This window comes from Acipenser ruthenus, unplaced genomic scaffold (assembly GCF_902713425.1).
Source record: "Acipenser ruthenus unplaced genomic scaffold, fAciRut3.2 maternal haplotype, whole genome shotgun sequence".
NCBI classification, from domain to species: Eukaryota; Metazoa; Chordata; class Actinopteri; order Acipenseriformes; family Acipenseridae; genus Acipenser; species Acipenser ruthenus.
In genome coordinates this window covers 37315-55202 of record NW_026708233.1, presented here as the reverse complement: position 1 = coordinate 55202, position 17888 = coordinate 37315, and the positions used below count along the sequence as shown (strand labels likewise).

General features: G+C 40.3%; 16 non-coding genes across 16 annotated transcripts; 11 read left to right on the top strand and 5 right to left on the bottom strand.

Moving 5' to 3' along the window:
- The first annotated feature begins 666 nt into the window (after positions 1–666).
- trnai-aau (transfer RNA isoleucine (anticodon AAU)) lies at positions 667–740 on the top strand. The gene has a single exon. It is a non-coding gene; the product is annotated as a tRNA-Ile (tRNA).
- Positions 741–905: 165 nt separating this feature from the next.
- On the bottom strand, positions 906–987 carry trnas-aga (transfer RNA serine (anticodon AGA)). The gene has a single exon. It is a non-coding gene; the product is annotated as a tRNA-Ser (tRNA).
- A 1701-nt stretch (positions 988–2688) lies between these two features.
- On the top strand, positions 2689–2903 carry LOC131730297 (small nucleolar RNA U3). The gene has a single exon (XR_009323984.1). It is a non-coding gene; the product is annotated as a small nucleolar RNA U3 (small nucleolar RNA).
- Positions 2904–4015: 1112 nt separating this feature from the next.
- On the top strand, positions 4016–4097 carry trnal-cag (transfer RNA leucine (anticodon CAG)). Its single transcript has one exon. It is a non-coding gene; the product is annotated as a tRNA-Leu (tRNA).
- A 288-nt stretch (positions 4098–4385) lies between these two features.
- trnai-aau (transfer RNA isoleucine (anticodon AAU)) lies at positions 4386–4459 on the top strand. The gene has a single exon. It is a non-coding gene; the product is annotated as a tRNA-Ile (tRNA).
- A 165-nt stretch (positions 4460–4624) lies between these two features.
- trnas-aga (transfer RNA serine (anticodon AGA)) lies at positions 4625–4706 on the bottom strand. The gene has a single exon. It is a non-coding gene; the product is annotated as a tRNA-Ser (tRNA).
- A 1701-nt stretch (positions 4707–6407) lies between these two features.
- Positions 6408–6622, top strand: LOC131730295 (small nucleolar RNA U3). Its single transcript, XR_009323982.1, has one exon. It is a non-coding gene; the product is annotated as a small nucleolar RNA U3 (small nucleolar RNA).
- A 1482-nt stretch (positions 6623–8104) lies between these two features.
- trnai-aau (transfer RNA isoleucine (anticodon AAU)) lies at positions 8105–8178 on the top strand. Its single transcript has one exon. It is a non-coding gene; the product is annotated as a tRNA-Ile (tRNA).
- Positions 8179–8343: 165 nt separating this feature from the next.
- On the bottom strand, positions 8344–8425 carry trnas-aga (transfer RNA serine (anticodon AGA)). The gene has a single exon. It is a non-coding gene; the product is annotated as a tRNA-Ser (tRNA).
- A 1701-nt stretch (positions 8426–10126) lies between these two features.
- Positions 10127–10341, top strand: LOC131730285 (small nucleolar RNA U3). Its single transcript, XR_009323972.1, has one exon. It is a non-coding gene; the product is annotated as a small nucleolar RNA U3 (small nucleolar RNA).
- Positions 10342–11823: 1482 nt separating this feature from the next.
- On the top strand, positions 11824–11897 carry trnai-aau (transfer RNA isoleucine (anticodon AAU)). Its single transcript has one exon. It is a non-coding gene; the product is annotated as a tRNA-Ile (tRNA).
- Positions 11898–12062: 165 nt separating this feature from the next.
- trnas-aga (transfer RNA serine (anticodon AGA)) lies at positions 12063–12144 on the bottom strand. Its single transcript has one exon. It is a non-coding gene; the product is annotated as a tRNA-Ser (tRNA).
- Positions 12145–13845: 1701 nt separating this feature from the next.
- LOC131730294 (small nucleolar RNA U3) lies at positions 13846–14060 on the top strand. The gene has a single exon (XR_009323981.1). It is a non-coding gene; the product is annotated as a small nucleolar RNA U3 (small nucleolar RNA).
- A 1482-nt stretch (positions 14061–15542) lies between these two features.
- Positions 15543–15616, top strand: trnai-aau (transfer RNA isoleucine (anticodon AAU)). The gene has a single exon. It is a non-coding gene; the product is annotated as a tRNA-Ile (tRNA).
- Positions 15617–15781: 165 nt separating this feature from the next.
- On the bottom strand, positions 15782–15863 carry trnas-aga (transfer RNA serine (anticodon AGA)). Its single transcript has one exon. It is a non-coding gene; the product is annotated as a tRNA-Ser (tRNA).
- Positions 15864–17564: 1701 nt separating this feature from the next.
- LOC131730293 (small nucleolar RNA U3) lies at positions 17565–17779 on the top strand. Its single transcript, XR_009323980.1, has one exon. It is a non-coding gene; the product is annotated as a small nucleolar RNA U3 (small nucleolar RNA).
- Positions 17780–17888: the final 109 nt, after the last annotated feature.

The window sequence follows — 17888 nt, the reverse complement described above, 5'->3', positions numbered from 1 at the left end:
GAAATATATCTGTAACATTTATGTAATGCCTTTGTGGTTTTTTGATGAAGTTCATTTGCTAACAGACTGTTCTGATTTTGATTCAAACCGTGAAGCGATCGCTCTGTTTGCAGTATATTTTCTTTCAGTAAGAGGAGTGTCCTTGTGATTCCATACAAAATGCGACAAAACCTGTCGCCCTCCTTAATATAAACAGAAAAAGAACAAGTACACGCACACGCCAGGTGATTTACTGCAGCGTCAGACATGGGAGGTTCAGCAGTGTGCTGCAGCGTTGTGCAAAGTCGTCGGTGTAAGTCAGGATGGCCGAGCGGTCTAAGGCGCTGTGGTCAGTTCGCAGTCTCCATGGAGGCGTGGGCTCGAACCCCACTTCTGACAACAGTTCTTGTTAATTTATTTCTAAAACGTCCACCGAATGCTTGGTAATTTTACATGTTTTTCTTTTTAGTATTCAAATCACAGCTTTTTAAATGAGAGAAAGTCACCGCAAGCCCGCACCTCGCCACTTTCTTCACACTGCTAAACTGCCTCATAAAGATGAGACCTCTAATTATGCCTTTCCAATACTTTGAATGTGTTATTGTTGAGTTTAACATAACATCTTGGTAATCATAATGTCCACAGGCCTTGTTTTTCTCGGGTTTTATTAACGCGCTCCATGTGTGTGGCCGGTTAGCTCAGTTGGTTAGAGCGTGGTGCTAATAACGCCAAGGTCGCGGGTTCGATCCCCGTACGGGCCATGACTTTTCTTCTTTAAAGAAACCACAGCATTTGGAATGGTGCCAAAATGAACATTCTTTAACAAAATGAACCGGTGCGATATGAAGTAGAACCAGTAATATTTCAAATTCCTCATCTTTAAACATGTATTAGGAATGAACACATACAATTAAAAAGAAAGCTTACGTAGTCGGCAGGATTCGAACCTGCGCGGGGAAACCCCAATGGATTTCTAGTCCATCGCCTTAACCACTCGGCCACGACTACATGTTCTTACATTGGACTGTGAAATGATCCATATTATTGTCAAAAGAAGTAAAAGACACCCGCGGTAATGCTGCAGATGGCAGTATAGGCTAACATGAACCGAAGTCAAATGCCTTTGTTGAAACTCCATCGATTTATACAAGGCAAGCACACGTGGGAAATGTAAATACAATATCCTTTCTGTCAACGTTCATAATAATGAATACATCTTTATTTCAAAATACGTAACAATTTAAGTGATCTTTTCAAACCACCCATACACAAAAAACAAAGTAGATCTTGATTTCAACTGAAAAACTGACTTGCTTCATGGCTGCTGCCACAGCACTCAAGCACGTTGTGGCTAGCGTGAGCGGACTTAGCAGATAACAAGATCTACAAAATATCACATGCCAATAAAACATAACACAATTATGTTCGATTTTATAACAAAACCCCACCCCAGATGGGACTCGAACCCACTATCCCTGGCTTAGGAGGCCAGTGGCCTTAGCCATTAGGCCACTAGGGCTGACATGGGAAGCGCACATTTGGTAGTTCTAAAGAAAGTGGGAACAATAGTATCGTGGTTTCATAAATATCCAAGCCATCTTTGGTGTTCAAACAAAGCAGTTACATTGGGAAAGGGCCGTACTTATCAGTAAGTGTTTGAAATGCATGTGGGAAGATTTAAGATTGTGAAGAAGTTTTAATATGCTTCGTATTTGCGCATTGGTAACCTTACATAATTACGTTTTGATTAATGCCACTTCCTTACCTGACAGTAGTCAGGGTGACGATACAAGACCAAAGCCAATAAACCTGTTATTTTCCTGTCCTTTCATTACCATATTCTAGTGTGCTTGTTCAGAATATGCGTGAATCCTGAAAACGTCTTGCTAATATGTGAACAAAGCCAGCATTCACTTTATTGATCACCATGTGGAATAGCCGCTATTGGAACACACATGATTGTGTTAAAGATGTTAATAGACTTTCAATGTACACGTTTTAGAGCTGAACGTTTGTTGAGACAGTTCAAACGCTGTAGCAGTGTTTACCTATTTCATGGATGTTTGCTTTTTCGTCTTACTCTGGAAAAAATAATAATAGCAATAGAAAAATGTAGGCAAAACAATTTTTGAGAACCGCATTTGGGTGAAAAATGAACAGTTTCAAAACACATTTGTAAACGCATTGGATTCTATTATGGTGTTTCCGAGCTGTTGAATGTTTCTTATTATATACAGGTTTACTGGCTTGACAGAAAGGCGATTGACAAAAAGAATGCCTCGTCCCTGCGTGGGCTTGAAACAGCAACGTTTTGGTTAAGCCGAACGCGCTCACCGATTACGTTGTTTTATTAGATAACACCCTCGGAGCCCAACAGAACACTGTATGCGTATAATTAAAATATTTACGGTTCAAATGGGAATCGTATTCATCAGATTTTAAGCACACATTTGATAGACGTCACAGTGCAAAGGAGGAAGGCAGGCAATGCAAATGAGGCAACTGGCTCGTACTTTTTAAATCATACCAAAAAATTGAACCCAATTAAGCTTTTAACCGCCTGCAGTCTGGAATGAGTTTGAAATGTTATTGTAACAACTCACTGGGCTACAGCAATTGCATTATATGAAAGTGCTCCTGTTTATTTGTCACCGGCACAGCTACCGGTGCCACTCAGAGTTGGAGGGAGACGGTCGGCCACTTGCCCATAAAACAATACTTTCAGGGATCATTTCTATAGTGATTTGCTAGCGAAATGCGTTTTGAAAGTGTTTGGGCTCGCTACCCACGAGGAAGAGTGAGAGTGTTCGTTTTTGAGCGTGAAGAAGACAGCGAGTGTTGTTTTTGACCAACTGCTCGCTGTTATTGATGACCGCTCCAGTGTTCCTTAGGGGGCTGGAGGAAGCGGACACGTTCTGAGTGGGTGTCTTACCAAAACGTAAGAAAGATGAACTACAGTTGCAAAGCACTGCTGCTTTTTCGATGATTGATTAAAACTATCAAACTGACTGAAAACACGGATCGCATTAATTGCGATTGGTTTCATACCAATACGCTTACATAACAGATATTGGTTATAGACAATGTCATATACACAGAAATGAACACGGACAGTGTTTATTAAGGGCTGACTCATTGACATGTTCGAGAGATCTAGGTGTACTGGACAAATCTACTGGATTATTTTCCATGTCGTAATTGTGCCGCCTGTGATAATGCGTTTGCGTTTTACAAGCCATACAACGAAAAAAGAGTACAGTGTCTTACAAGTGATGACCTGTGCTTCAACGCATGTCATTTATTTGTTTTTTTGTCCTTGCCATTTGCAATATGTTGGTAAAACTACTAGACAGTGACGATTGCGCATTGATGAGCAAGCATAAAAGTTCAATTAGGAGAAAAGATATCCATTCACCACTAGCTAGACATTTCGTAGATGCCAAACATTCCATTTCAGATCTGAAATACCGCAGCATACAAAAAATATTTCAAGCTCGAGGACGTGATAATCTCGATCAAAAACTATTACAATGTGAATCCAAATGGATCTTCTATCTCCATATGGTACAACCCGAGGGATTAAATGAAGCGCTAGGATTATCCTGTTTTCTGTGATATAATGCGCAACCATACTTGTCTTTCATAAGATCTGAAAATAAATTATAGCGCTTTGAGATTATGTCTGTTATTAGCAGATTGTTTAGAAATGTACTCAAATATGTTACAACTGTTCTGTCTACGAAATATATCTGTAACATTTATGTAATGCCTTTGTGGTTTTTTGATGAAGTTCATTTGCTAACAGACTGTTCTGATTTTGATTCAAACCGTGAAGCGATCGCTCTGTTTGCAGTATATTTTCTTTCAGTAAGAGGAGTGTCCTTGTGATTCCATACAAAATGCGACAAAACCTGTCGCCCTCCTTAATATAAACAGAAAAAGAACAAGTACACGCACACGCCAGGTGATTTACTGCAGCGTCAGACATGGGAGGTTCAGCAGTGTGCTGCAGCGTTGTGCAAAGTCGTCGGTGTAAGTCAGGATGGCCGAGCGGTCTAAGGCGCTGTGGTCAGGTCGCAGTCTCCATGGAGGCGTGGGCTCGAACCCCACTTCTGACAACAGTTCTTGTTAATTTATTTCTAAAACGTCCACCGAATGCTTGGTAATTTTACATGTTTTTCTTTTTAGTATTCAAATCACAGCTTTTTAAATGAGAGAAAGTCACCGCAAGCCCGCACCTCGCCACTTTCTTCACACTGCTAAACTGCCTCATAAAGATGAGACCTCTAATTATGCCTTTCCAATACTTTGAATGTGTTATTGTTGAGTTTAACATAACATCTTGGTAATCATAATGTCCGCAGGCCTTGTTTTTCTCGGGTTTTATTAACGCGCTCCATGTGTGTGGCCGGTTAGCTCAGTTGGTTAGAGCGTGGTGCTAATAACGCCAAGGTCGCGGGTTCGATCCCCGTACGGGCCATGACTTTTCTTCTTTAAAGAAACCACAGCATTTGGAATGGTGCCAAAATGAACATTCTTTAACAAAATGAACCGGTGCGATATGAAGTAGAACCAGTAATATTTCAAATTCCTCATCTTTAAACATGTATTAGGAATGAACACATACAATTAAAAAGAAAGCTTACGTAGTCGGCAGGATTCGAACCTGCGCGGGGAAACCCCAATGGATTTCTAGTCCATCGCCTTAACCACTCGGCCACGACTACATGTTCTTACATTGGACTGTGAAATGATCCATATTATTGTCAAAAGAAGTAAAAGACACCCGCGGTAATGCTGCAGATGGCAGTATAGGCTAACATGAACCGAAGTCAAATGCCTTTGTTGAAACTCCATCGATTTATACAAGGCAAGCACACGTGGGAAATGTAAATACAATATCCTTTCTGTCAACGTTCATAATAATGAATACATCTTTATTTCAAAATACGTAACAATTTAAGTGATCTTTTCAAACCACCCATACACAAAAAACAAAGTAGATCTTGATTTCAACTGAAAAACTGACTTGCTTCATGGCTGCTGCCACAGCACTCAAGCACGTTGTGGCTAGCGTGAGCGGACTTAGCAGATAACAAGATCTACAAAATATCACATGCCAATAAAACATAACACAATTATGTTCGATTTTATAACAAAACCCCACCCCAGATGGGACTCGAACCCACTATCCCTGGCTTAGGAGGCCAGTGGCCTTAGCCATTAGGCCACTAGGGCTGACATGGGAAGCGCACATTTGGTAGTTCTAAAGAAAGTGGGAACAATAGTATCGTGGTTTCATAAATATCCAAGCCATCTTTGGTGTTCAAACAAAGCAGTTACATTGGGAAAGGGCCGTACTTATCAGTAAGTGTTTGAAATGCATGTGGGAAGATTTAAGATTGTGAAGAAGTTTTAATATGCTTCGTATTTGCGCATTGGTAACCTTACATAATTACGTTTTGATTAATGCCACTTCCTTACCTGACAGTAGTCAGGGTGACGATACAAGACCAAAGCCAATAAACCTGTTATTTTCCTGTCCTTTCATTACCATATTCTAGTGTGCTTGTTCAGAATATGCGTGAATCCTGAAAACGTCTTGCTAATATGTGAACAAAGCCAGCATTCACTTTATTGATCACCATGTGGAATAGCCGCTATTGGAACACAAATGATTGTGTTAAAGATGTTAATAGACTTTCAATGTACACGTTTTAGAGCTGAACGTTTGTTGAGACAGTTCAAGCGCTGTAGCAGTGTTTACCTATTTCATGGATGTTTGCTTTTTCGTCTTACTCTGGAAAAAATAATAATAGCAATAGAAAAATGTAGGCAAAACAATTTTTGAGAACCGCATTTGGGTGAAAAATGAACAGTTTCAAAACACATTTGTAAACGCATTGGATTCTATTATGGTGTTTCCGAGCTGTTGAATGTTTCTTATTATATACAGGTTTACTGGCTTGACAGAAAGGCGATTGACAAAAAGAATGCCTCGTCCCTGCGTGGGCTTGAAACAGCAACGTTTTGGTTAAGCCGAACGCGCTCACCGATTACGTTGTTTTATTAGATAACACCCTCGGAGCCCAACAGAACACTGTATGCGTATAATTAAAATATTTACGGTTCAAATGGGAATCGTATTCATCAGATTTTAAGCACACATTTGATAGACGTCACAGTGCAAAGGAGGAAGGCAGGCAATGCAAATGAGGCAACTGGCTCGTACTTTTTAAATCATACCAAAAAATTGAACCCAATTAAGCTTTTAACCGCCTGCAGTCTGGAATGAGTTTGAAATGTTATTGTAACAACTCACTGGGCTACAGCAATTGCATTATATGAAAGTGCTCCTGTTTATTTGTCACCGGCACAGCTACCGGTGCCACTCAGAGTTGGAGGGAGACGGTCGGCCACTTGCCCATAAAACAATACTTTCAGGGATCATTTCTATAGTGATTTGCTAGCGAAATGCGTTTTGAAAGTGTTTGGGCTCGCTACCCACGAGGAAGAGTGAGAGTGTTCGTTTTTGAGCGTGAAGAAGACAGCGAGTGTTGTTTTTGACCAACTGCTCGCTGTTATTGATGACCGCTCCAGTGTTCCTTAGGGGGCTGGAGGAAGCGGACACGTTCTGAGTGGGTGTCTTACCAAAACGTAAGAAAGATGAACTACAGTTGCAAAGCACTGCTGCTTTTTCGATGATTGATTAAAACTATCAAACTGACTGAAAACACGGATCGCATTAATTGCGATTGGTTTCATACCAATACGCTTACATAACAGATATTGGTTATAGACAATGTCATATACACAGAAATGAACACGGACAGTGTTTATTAAGGGCTGACTCATTGACATGTTCGAGAGATCTAGGTGTACTGGACAAATCTACTGGATTATTTTCCATGTCGTAATTGTGCCGCCTGTGATAATGCGTTTGCGTTTTACAAGCCATACAACGAAAAAAGAGTACAGTGTCTTACAAGTGATGACCTGTGCTTCAACGCATGTCATTTATTTGTTTTTTTGTCCTTGCCATTTGCAATATGTTGGTAAAACTACTAGACAGTGACGATTGCGCATTGATGAGCAAGCATAAAAGTTCAATTAGGAGAAAAGATATCCATTCACCACTAGCTAGACATTTCGTAGATGCCAAACATTCCATTTCAGATCTGAAATACCGCAGCATACAAAAAATATTTCAAGCTCGAGGACGTGATAATCTCGATCAAAAACTATTACAATGTGAATCCAAATGGATCTTCTATCTCCATATGGTACAACCCGAGGGATTAAATGAAGCGCTAGGATTATCCTGTTTTCTGTGATATAATGCGCAACCATACTTGTCTTTCATAAGATCTGAAAATAAATTATAGCGCTTTGAGATTATGTCTGTTATTAGCAGATTGTTTAGAAATGTACTCAAATATGTTACAACTGTTCTGTCTACGAAATATATCTGTAACATTTATGTAATGCCTTTGTGGTTTTTTGATGAAGTTCATTTGCTAACAGACTGTTCTGATTTTGATTCAAACCGTGAAGCGATCGCTCTGTTTGCAGTATATTTTCTTTCAGTAAGAGGAGTGTCCTTGTGATTCCATACAAAATGCGACAAAACCTGTCGCCCTCCTTAATATAAACAGAAAAAGAACAAGTACACGCACACGCCAGGTGATTTACTGCAGCGTCAGACATGGGAGGTTCAGCAGTGTGCTGCAGCGTTGTGCAAAGTCGTCGGTGTAAGTCAGGATGGCCGAGCGGTCTAAGGCGCTGTGGTCAGTTCGCAGTCTCCATGGAGGCGTGGGCTCGAACCCCACTTCTGACAACAGTTCTTGTTAATTTATTTCTAAAACGTCCACCGAATGCTTGGTAATTTTACATGTTTTTCTTTTTAGTATTCAAATCACAGCTTTTTAAATGAGAGAAAGTCACCGCAAGCCCGCACCTCGCCACTTTCTTCACACTGCTAAACTGCCTCATAAAGATGAGACCTCTAATTATGCCTTTCCAATACTTTGAATGTGTTATTGTTGAGTTTAACATAACATCTTGGTAATCATAATGTCCGCAGGCCTTGTTTTTCTCGGGTTTTATTAACGCGCTCCATGTGTGTGGCCGGTTAGCTCAGTTGGTTAGAGCGTGGTGCTAATAACGCCAAGGTCGCGGGTTCGATCCCCGTACGGGCCATGACTTTTCTTCTTTAAAGAAACCACAGCATTTGGAATGGTGCCAAAATGAACATTCTTTAACTAAATGAACCGGTGCGATATGAAGTAGAACCAGTAATATTTCAGATTCCTCATCTTTAAACATGTATTAGGAATGAACACATACAATTAAAAAGAAAGCTTACGTAGTCGGCAGGATTCGAACCTGCGCGGGGAAACCCCAATGGATTTCTAGTCCATCGCCTTAACCACTCGGCCACGACTACATGTTCTTACATTGGACTGTGAAATGATCCATATTATTGTCAAAAGAAGTAAAAGACACCCGCGGTAATGCTGCAGATGGCAGTATAGGCTAACATGAACCGAAGTCAAATGCCTTTGTTGAAACTCCATCGATTTATACAAGGCAAGCACACGTGGGAAATGTAAATACAATATCCTTTCTGTCAACGTTCATAATAATGAATACATCTTTATTTCAAAATACGTAACAATTTAAGTGATCTTTTCAAACCACCCATACACAAAAAACAAAGTAGATCTTGATTTCAACTGAAAAACTGACTTGCTTCATGGCTGCTGCCACAGCACTCAAGCACGTTGTGGCTAGCGTGAGCGGACTTAGCAGATAACAAGATCTACAAAATATCACATGCCAATAAAACATAACACAATTATGTTCGATTTTATAACAAAACCCCACCCCAGATGGGACTCGAACCCACTATCCCTGGCTTAGGAGGCCAGTGGCCTTAGCCATTAGGCCACTAGGGCTGACATGGGAAGCGCACATTTGGTAGTTCTAAAGAAAGTGGGAACAATAGTATCGTGGTTTCATAAATATCCAAGCCATCTTTGGTGTTCAAACAAAGCAGTTACATTGGGAAAGGGCCGTACTTATCAGTAAGTGTTTGAAATGCATGTGGGAAGATTTAAGATTGTGAAGAAGTTTTAATATGCTTCGTATTTGCGCATTGGTAACCTTACATAATTACGTTTTGATTAATGCCACTTCCTTACCTGACAGTAGTCAGGGTGACGATACAAGACCAAAGCCAATAAACCTGTTATTTTCCTGTCCTTTCATTACCATATTCTAGTGTGCTTGTTCAGAATATGCGTGAATCCTGAAAACGTCTTGCTAATATGTGAACAAAGCCAGCATTCACTTTATTGATCACCATGTGGAATAGCCGCTATTGGAACACACATGATTGTGTTAAAGATGTTAATAGACTTTCAATGTACACGTTTTAGAGCTGAACGTTTGTTGAGACAGTTCAAGCGCTGTAGCAGTGTTTACCTATTTCATGGATGTTTGCTTTTTCGTCTTACTCTGGAAAAAATAATAATAGCAATAGAAAAATGTAGGCAAAACAATTTTTGAGAACCGCATTTGGGTGAAAAATGAACAGTTTCAAAACACATTTGTAAACGCATTGGATTCTATTATGGTGTTTCCGAGCTGTTGAATGTTTCTTATTATATACAGGTTTACTGGCTTGACAGAAAGGCGATTGACAAAAAGAATGCCTCGTCCCTGCGTGGGCTTGAAACAGCAACGTTTTGGTTAAGCCGAACGCGCTCACCGATTACGTTGTTTTATTAGATAACACCCTCGGAGCCCAACAGAACACTGTATGCGTATAATTAAAATATTTACGGTTCAAATGGGAATCGTATTCATCAGATTTTAAGCACACGTTTGATAGACGTCACAGTGCAAAGGAGGAAGGCAGGCAATGCAAATGAGGCAACTGGCTCGTACTTTTTAAATCATACCAAAAAATTGAACCCAATTAAGCTTTTAACCGCCTGCAGTCTGGAATGAGTTTGAAATGTTATTGTAACAACTCACTGGGCTACAGCAATTGCATTATATGAAAGTGCTCCTGTTTATTTGTCACCGGCACAGCTACCGGTGCCACTCAGAGTTGGAGGGAGACGGTCGGCCACTTGCCCATAAAACAATACTTTCAGGGATCATTTCTATAGTGATTTGCTAGCGAAATGCGTTTTGAAAGTGTTTGGGCTCGCTACCCACGAGGAAGAGTGAGAGTGTTCGTTTTTGAGCGTGAAGAAGACAGCGAGTGTTGTTTTTGACCAACTGCTCACTGTTATTGATGACCGCTCCAGTGTTCCTTAGGGGGCTGGAGGAAGCGGACACGTTCTGAGTGGGTGTCTTACCAAAACGTAAGAAAGATGAACTACAGTTGCAAAGCACTGCTGCTTTTTCGATGATTGATTAAAACTATCAAACTGACTGAAAACACGGATCGCATTAATTGCGATTGGTTTCATACCAATACGCTTACATAACAGATATTGGTTATAGACAATGTCATATACACAGAAATGAACACGGACAGTGTTTATTAAGGGCTGACTCATTGACATGTTCGAGAGATCTAGGTGTACTGGACAAATCTACTGGATTATTTTCCATGTCGTAATTGTGCCGCCTGTGATAATGCGTTTGCGTTTTACAAGCCATACAACGAAAAAAGAGTACAGTGTCTTACAAGTGATGACCTGTGCTTCAACGCATGTCATTTATTTGTTTTTTTGTCCTTGCCATTTGCAATATGTTGGTAAAACTACTAGACAGTGACGATTGCGCATTGATGAGCAAGCATAAAAGTTCAATTAGGAGAAAAGATATCCATTCACCACTAGCTAGACATTTCGTAGATGCCAAACATTCCATTTCAGATCTGAAATACCGCAGCATACAAAAAATATTTCAAGCTCGAGGACGTGATAATCTCGATCAAAAACTATTACAATGTGAATCCAAATGGATCTTCTATCTCCATATGGTACAACCCGAGGGATTAAATGAAGCGCTAGGATTATCCTGTTTTCTGTGATATAATGCGCAACCATACTTGTCTTTCATAAGATCTGAAAATAAATTATAGCGCTTTGAGATTATGTCTGTTATTAGCAGATTGTTTAGAAATGTACTCAAATATGTTACAACTGTTCTGTCTACGAAATATATCTGTAACATTTATGTAATGCCTTTGTGGTTTTTTGATGAAGTTCATTTGCTAACAGACTGTTCTGATTTTGATTCAAACCGTGAAGCGATCGCTCTGTTTGCAGTATATTTTCTTTCAGTAAGAGGAGTGTCCTTGTGATTCCATACAAAATGCGACAAAACCTGTCGCCCTCCTTAATATAAACAGAAAAAGAACAAGTACACGCACACGCCAGGTGATTTACTGCAGCGTCAGACATGGGAGGTTCAGCAGTGTGCTGCAGCGTTGTGCAAAGTCGTCGGTGTAAGTCAGGATGGCCGAGCGGTCTAAGGCGCTGTGGTCAGTTCGCAGTCTCCATGGAGGCGTGGGCTCGAACCCCACTTCTGACAACAGTTCTTGTTAATTTATTTCTAAAACGTCCACCGAATGCTTGGTAATTTTACATGTTTTTCTTTTTAGTATTCAAATCACAGCTTTTTAAATGAGAGAAAGTCACCGCAAGCCCGCACCTCGCCACTTTCTTCACACTGCTAAACTGCCTCATAAAGATGAGACCTCTAATTATGCCTTTCCAATACTTTGAATGTGTTATTGTTGAGTTTAACATAACATCTTGGTAATCATAATGTCCGCAGGCCTTGTTTTTCTCGGGTTTTATTAACGCGCTCCATGTGTGTGGCCGGTTAGCTCAGTTGGTTAGAGCGTGGTGCTAATAACGCCAAGGTCGCGGGTTCGATCCCCGTACGGGCCATGACTTTTCTTCTTTAAAGAAACCACAGCATTTGGAATGGTGCCAAAATGAACATTCTTTAACTAAATGAACCGGTGCGATATGAAGTAGAACCAGTAATATTTCAGATTCCTCATCTTTAAACATGTATTAGGAATGAACACATACAATTAAAAAGAAAGCTTACGTAGTCGGCAGGATTTGAACCTGCGCGGGGAAACCCCAATGGATTTCTAGTCCATCGCCTTAACCACTCGGCCACGACTACATGTTCTTACATTGGACTGTGAAATGATCCATATTATTGTCAAAAGAAGTAAAAGACACCCGCGGTAATGCTGCAGATGGCAGTATAGGCTAACATGAACCGAAGTCAAATGCCTTTGTTGAAACTCCATCGATTTATACAAGGCAAGCACACGTGGGAAATGTAAATACAATATCCTTTCTGTCAACGTTCATAATAATGAATACATCTTTATTTCAAAATACGTAACAATTTAAGTGATCTTTTCAAACCACCCATACACAAAAAACAAAGTAGATCTTGATTTCAACTGAAAAACTGACTTGCTTCATGGCTGCTGCCACAGCACTCAAGCACGTTGTGGCTAGCGTGAGCGGACTTAGCAGATAACAAGATCTACAAAATATCACATGCCAATAAAACATAACACAATTATGTTCGATTTTATAACAAAACCCCACCCCAGATGGGACTCGAACCCACTATCCCTGGCTTAGGAGGCCAGTGGCCTTAGCCATTAGGCCACTAGGGCTGACATGGGAAGCGCACATTTGGTAGTTCTAAAGAAAGTGGGAACAATAGTATCGTGGTTTCATAAATATCCAAGCCATCTTTGGTGTTCAAACAAAGCAGTTACATTGGGAAAGGGCCGTACTTATCAGTAAGTGTTTGAAATGCATGTGGGAAGATTTAAGATTGTGAAGAAGTTTTAATATGCTTCGTATTTGCGCATTGGTAACCTTACATAATTACGTTTTGATTAATGCCACTTCCTTACCTGACAGTAGTCAGGGTGACGATACAAGACCAAAGCCAATAAACCTGTTATTTTCCTGTCCTTTCATTACCATATTCTAGTGTGCTTGTTCAGAATATGCGTGAATCCTGAAAACGTCTTGCTAATATGTGAACAAAGCCAGCATTCACTTTATTGATCACCATGTGGAATAGCCGCTATTGGAACACACATGATTGTGTTAAAGATGTTAATAGACTTTCAATGTACACGTTTTAGAGCTGAACGTTTGTTGAGACAGTTCAAGCGCTGTAGCAGTGTTTACCTATTTCATGGATGTTTGCTTTTTCGTCTTACTCTGGAAAAAATAATAATAGCAATAGAAAAATGTAGGCAAAACAATTTTTGAGAACCGCATTTGGGTGAAAAATGAACAGTTTCAAAACACATTTGTAAACGCATTGGATTCTATTATGGTGTTTCCGAGCTGTTGAATGTTTCTTATTATATACAGGTTTACTGGCTTGACAGAAAGGCGATTGACAAAAAGAATGCCTCGTCCCTGCGTGGGCTTGAAACAGCAACGTTTTGGTTAAGCCGAACGCGCTCACCGATTACGTTGTTTTATTAGATAACACCCTCGGAGCCCAACAGAACACTGTATGCGTATAATTAAAATATTTACGGTTCAAATGGGAATCGTATTCATCAGATTTTAAGCACACGTTTGATAGATGTCACAGTGCAAAGGAGGAAGGCAGGCAATGCAAATGAGGCAACTGGCTCGTACTTTTTAAATCATACCAAAAAATTGAACCCAATTAAGCTTTTAACCGCCTGCAGTCTGGAATGAGTTTGAAATGTTATTGTAACAACTCACTGGGCTACAGCAATTGCATTATATGAAAGTGCTCCTGTTTATTTGTCACCGGCACAGCTACCGGTGCCACTCAGAGTTGGAGGGAGACGGTCGGCCACTTGCCCATAAAACAATACTTTCAGGGATCATTTCTATAGTGATTTGCTAGCGAAATGCGTTTTGAAAGTGTTTGGGCTCGCTACCCACGAGGAAGAGTGAGAGTGTTCGTTTTTGAGCGTGAAGAAGACAGCGAGTGTTGTTTTTGACCAACTGCTCGCTGTTATTGATGACCGCTCCAGTGTTCCTTAGGGGGCTGGAGGAAGCGGACACGTTCTGAGTGGGTGTCTTACCAAAACGTAAGAAAGATGAACTACAGTTGCAAAGCACTGCTGCTTTTTCGATGATTGATTAAAACTATCAAACTGACTGAAAACACGGATCGCATTAATTGCGATTGGTTTCATACCAATACGCTTACATAACAGATATTGGTTATAGACAATGTCATATACACAGAAATGAACACGGACAGTGTTTATTAAGGGCTGACTCATTGACATGTTCGAGAGATCTAGGTGTACTGGACAAATCTACTGGATTATTTTCCATGTCGTAATTGTGCCGCCTGTGATAATGCGTTTGCGTTTTACAAGCCATACAACGAAAAAAGAGTACAGTGTCTTACAAGTGATGACCTGTGCTTCAACGCATGTCATTTATTTGTTTTTTTGTCCTTGCCATTTGCAATATGTTGGTAAAACTACTAGACAGTGACGATTGCGCATTGATGAGCAAGCATAAAAGTTCAATTAGGAGAAAAGATATCCATTCACCACTAGCTAGACATTTCGTAGATGCCAAACATTCCATTTCAGATCTGAAATACCGCAGCATACAAAAAATATTTCAAGCTCGAGGACGTGATAATCTCGATCAAAAACTATTACAATGTGAATCCAAATGGATCTTCTATCTCCATATGGTACAACCCGAGGGATTAAATGAAGCGCTAGGATTATCCTGTTTTCTGTGATATAATGCGCAACCATACTTGTCTTTCATAAGATCTGAAAATAAATTATAGCGCTTTGAGATTATGTCTGTTATTAGCAGATTGTTTAGAAATGTACTCAAATATGTTACAACTGTTCTGTCTACGAAATATATCTGTAACATTTATGTAATGCCTTTGTGGTTTTTTGATGAAGTTCATTTGCTAACAGACTGTTCTGATTTTGATTCAAACCGTGAAGCGATCGCTCTGTTTGCAGTATATTTTCTTTCAGTAAGAGGAGTGTCCTTGTGATTCCATACAAAATGCGACAAAACCTGTCGCCCTCCTTAATATAAACAGAAAAAGAACAAGTACACGCACACGCCAGGTGATTTACTGCAGCGTCAGACATGGGAGGTTCAGCAGTGTGCTGCAGCGTTGTGCAAAGTCGTCGGTGTAAGTCAGGATGGCCGAGCGGTCTAAGGCGCTGTGGTCAGTTCGCAGTCTCCATGGAGGCGTGGGCTCGAACCCCACTTCTGACAACAGTTCTTGTTAATTTATTTCTAAAACGTCCACCGAATGCTTGGTAATTTTACATGTTTTTCTTTTTAGTATTCAAATCACAGCTTTTTAAATGAGAGAAAGTCACCGCAAGCCCGCACCTCGCCACTTTCTTCACACTGCTAAACTGCCTCATAAAGATGAGACCTCTAATTATGCCTTTCCAATACTTTGAATGTGTTATTGTTGAGTTTAACATAACATCTTGGTAATCATAATGTCCGCAGGCCTTGTTTTTCTCGGGTTTTATTAACGCGCTCCATGTGTGTGGCCGGTTAGCTCAGTTGGTTAGAGCGTGGTGCTAATAACGCCAAGGTCGCGGGTTCGATCCCCGTACGGGCCATGACTTTTCTTCTTTAAAGAAACCACAGCATTTGGAATGGTGCCAAAATGAACATTCTTTAACAAAATGAACCGGTGCGATATGAAGTAGAACCAGTAATATTTCAAATTCCTCATCTTTAAACATGTATTAGGAATGAACACATACAATTAAAAAGAAAGCTTACGTAGTCAGCAGGATTCGAACCTGCGCGGGGAAACCCCAATGGATTTCTAGTCCATCGCCTTAACCACTCGGCCACGACTACATGTTCTTACATTGGACTGTGAAATGATCCATATTATTGTCAAAAGAAGTAAAAGACACCCGCGGTAATGCTGCAGATGGCAGTATAGGCTAACATGAACCGAAGTCAAATGCCTTTGTTGAAACTCCATCGATTTATACAAGGCAAGCACACGTGGGAAATGTAAATACAATATCCTTTCTGTCAACGTTCATAATAATGAATACATCTTTATTTCAAAATACGTAACAATTTAAGTGATCTTTTCAAACCACCCATACACAAAAAACAAAGTAGATCTTGATTTCAACTGAAAAACTGACTTGCTTCATGGCTGCTGCCACAGCACTCAAGCACGTTGTGGCTAGCGTGAGCGGACTTAGCAGATAACAAGATCTACAAAATATCACATGCCAATAAAACATAACACAATTATGTTCGATTTTATAACAAAACCCCACCCCAGATGGGACTCGAACCCACTATCCCTGGCTTAGGAGGCCAGTGGCCTTAGCCATTAGGCCACTAGGGCTGACATGGGAAGCGCACATTTGGTAGTTCTAAAGAAAGTGGGAACAATAGTATCGTGGTTTCATAAATATCCAAGCCATCTTTGGTGTTCAAACAAAGCAGTTACATTGGGAAAGGGCCGTACTTATCAGTAAGTGTTTGAAATGCATGTGGGAAGATTTAAGATTGTGAAGAAGTTTTAATATGCTTCGTATTTGCGCATTGGTAACCTTACATAATTACGTTTTGATTAATGCCACTTCCTTACCTGACAGTAGTCAGGGTGACGATACAAGACCAAAGCCAATAAACCTGTTATTTTCCTGTCCTTTCATTACCATATTCTAGTGTGCTTGTTCAGAATATGCGTGAATCCTGAAAACGTCTTGCTAATATGTGAACAAAGCCAGCATTCACTTTATTGATCACCATGTGGAATAGCCGCTATTGGAACACACATGATTGTGTTAAAGATGTTAATAGACTTTCAATGTACACGTTTTAGAGCTGAACGTTTGTTGAGACAGTTCAAGCGCTGTAGCAGTGTTTACCTATTTCATGGATGTTTGCTTTTTCGTCTTACTCTGGAAAAAATAATAATAGCAATAGAAAAATGTAGGCAAAACAATTTTTGAGAACCGCATTTGGGTGAAAAATGAACAGTTTCAAAACACATTTGTAAACGCATTGGATTCTATTATGGTGTTTCCGAGCTGTTGAATGTTTCTTATTATATACAGGTTTACTGGCTTGACAGAAAGGCGATTGACAAAAAGAATGCCTCGTCCCTGCGTGGGCTTGAAACAGCAACGTTTTGGTTAAGCCGAACGCGCTCACCGATTACGTTGTTTTATTAGATAACACCCTCGGAGCCCAACAGAACACTGTATGCGTATAATTAAAATATTTACGGTTCAAATGGGAATCGTATTCATCAGATTTTAAGCACACATTTGATAGACGTCACAGTGCAAAGGAGGAAGGCAGGCAATGCAAATGAGGCAACTGGCTCGTACTTTTTAAATCATACCAAAAAATTGAACCCAATTAAGCTTTTAACCGCCTGCAGTCTGGAATGAGTTTGAAATGTTATTGTAACAACTCACTGGGCTACAGCAATTGCATTATATGAAAGTGCTCCTGTTTATTTGTCACCGGCACAGCTACCGGTGCCACTCAGAGTTGGAGGGAGACGGTCGGCCACTTGCCCATAAAACAATACTTTCAGGGATCATTTCTATAGTGATTTGCTAGCGAAATGCGTTTTGAAAGTGTTTGGGCTCGCTACCCACGAGGAAGAGTGAGAGTGTTCGTTTTTGAGCGTGAAGAAGACAGCGAGTGTTGTTTTTGACCAACTGCTCGCTGTTATTGATGACCGCTCCAGTGTTCCTTAGGGGGCTGGAGGAAGCGGACACGTTCTGAGTGGGTGTCTTACCAAAACGTAAGAAAGATGAACTACAGTTGCAAAGCACTGCTGCTTTTTCGATGATTGATTAAAACTATCAAACTGACTGAAAACACGGATCGCATTAATTG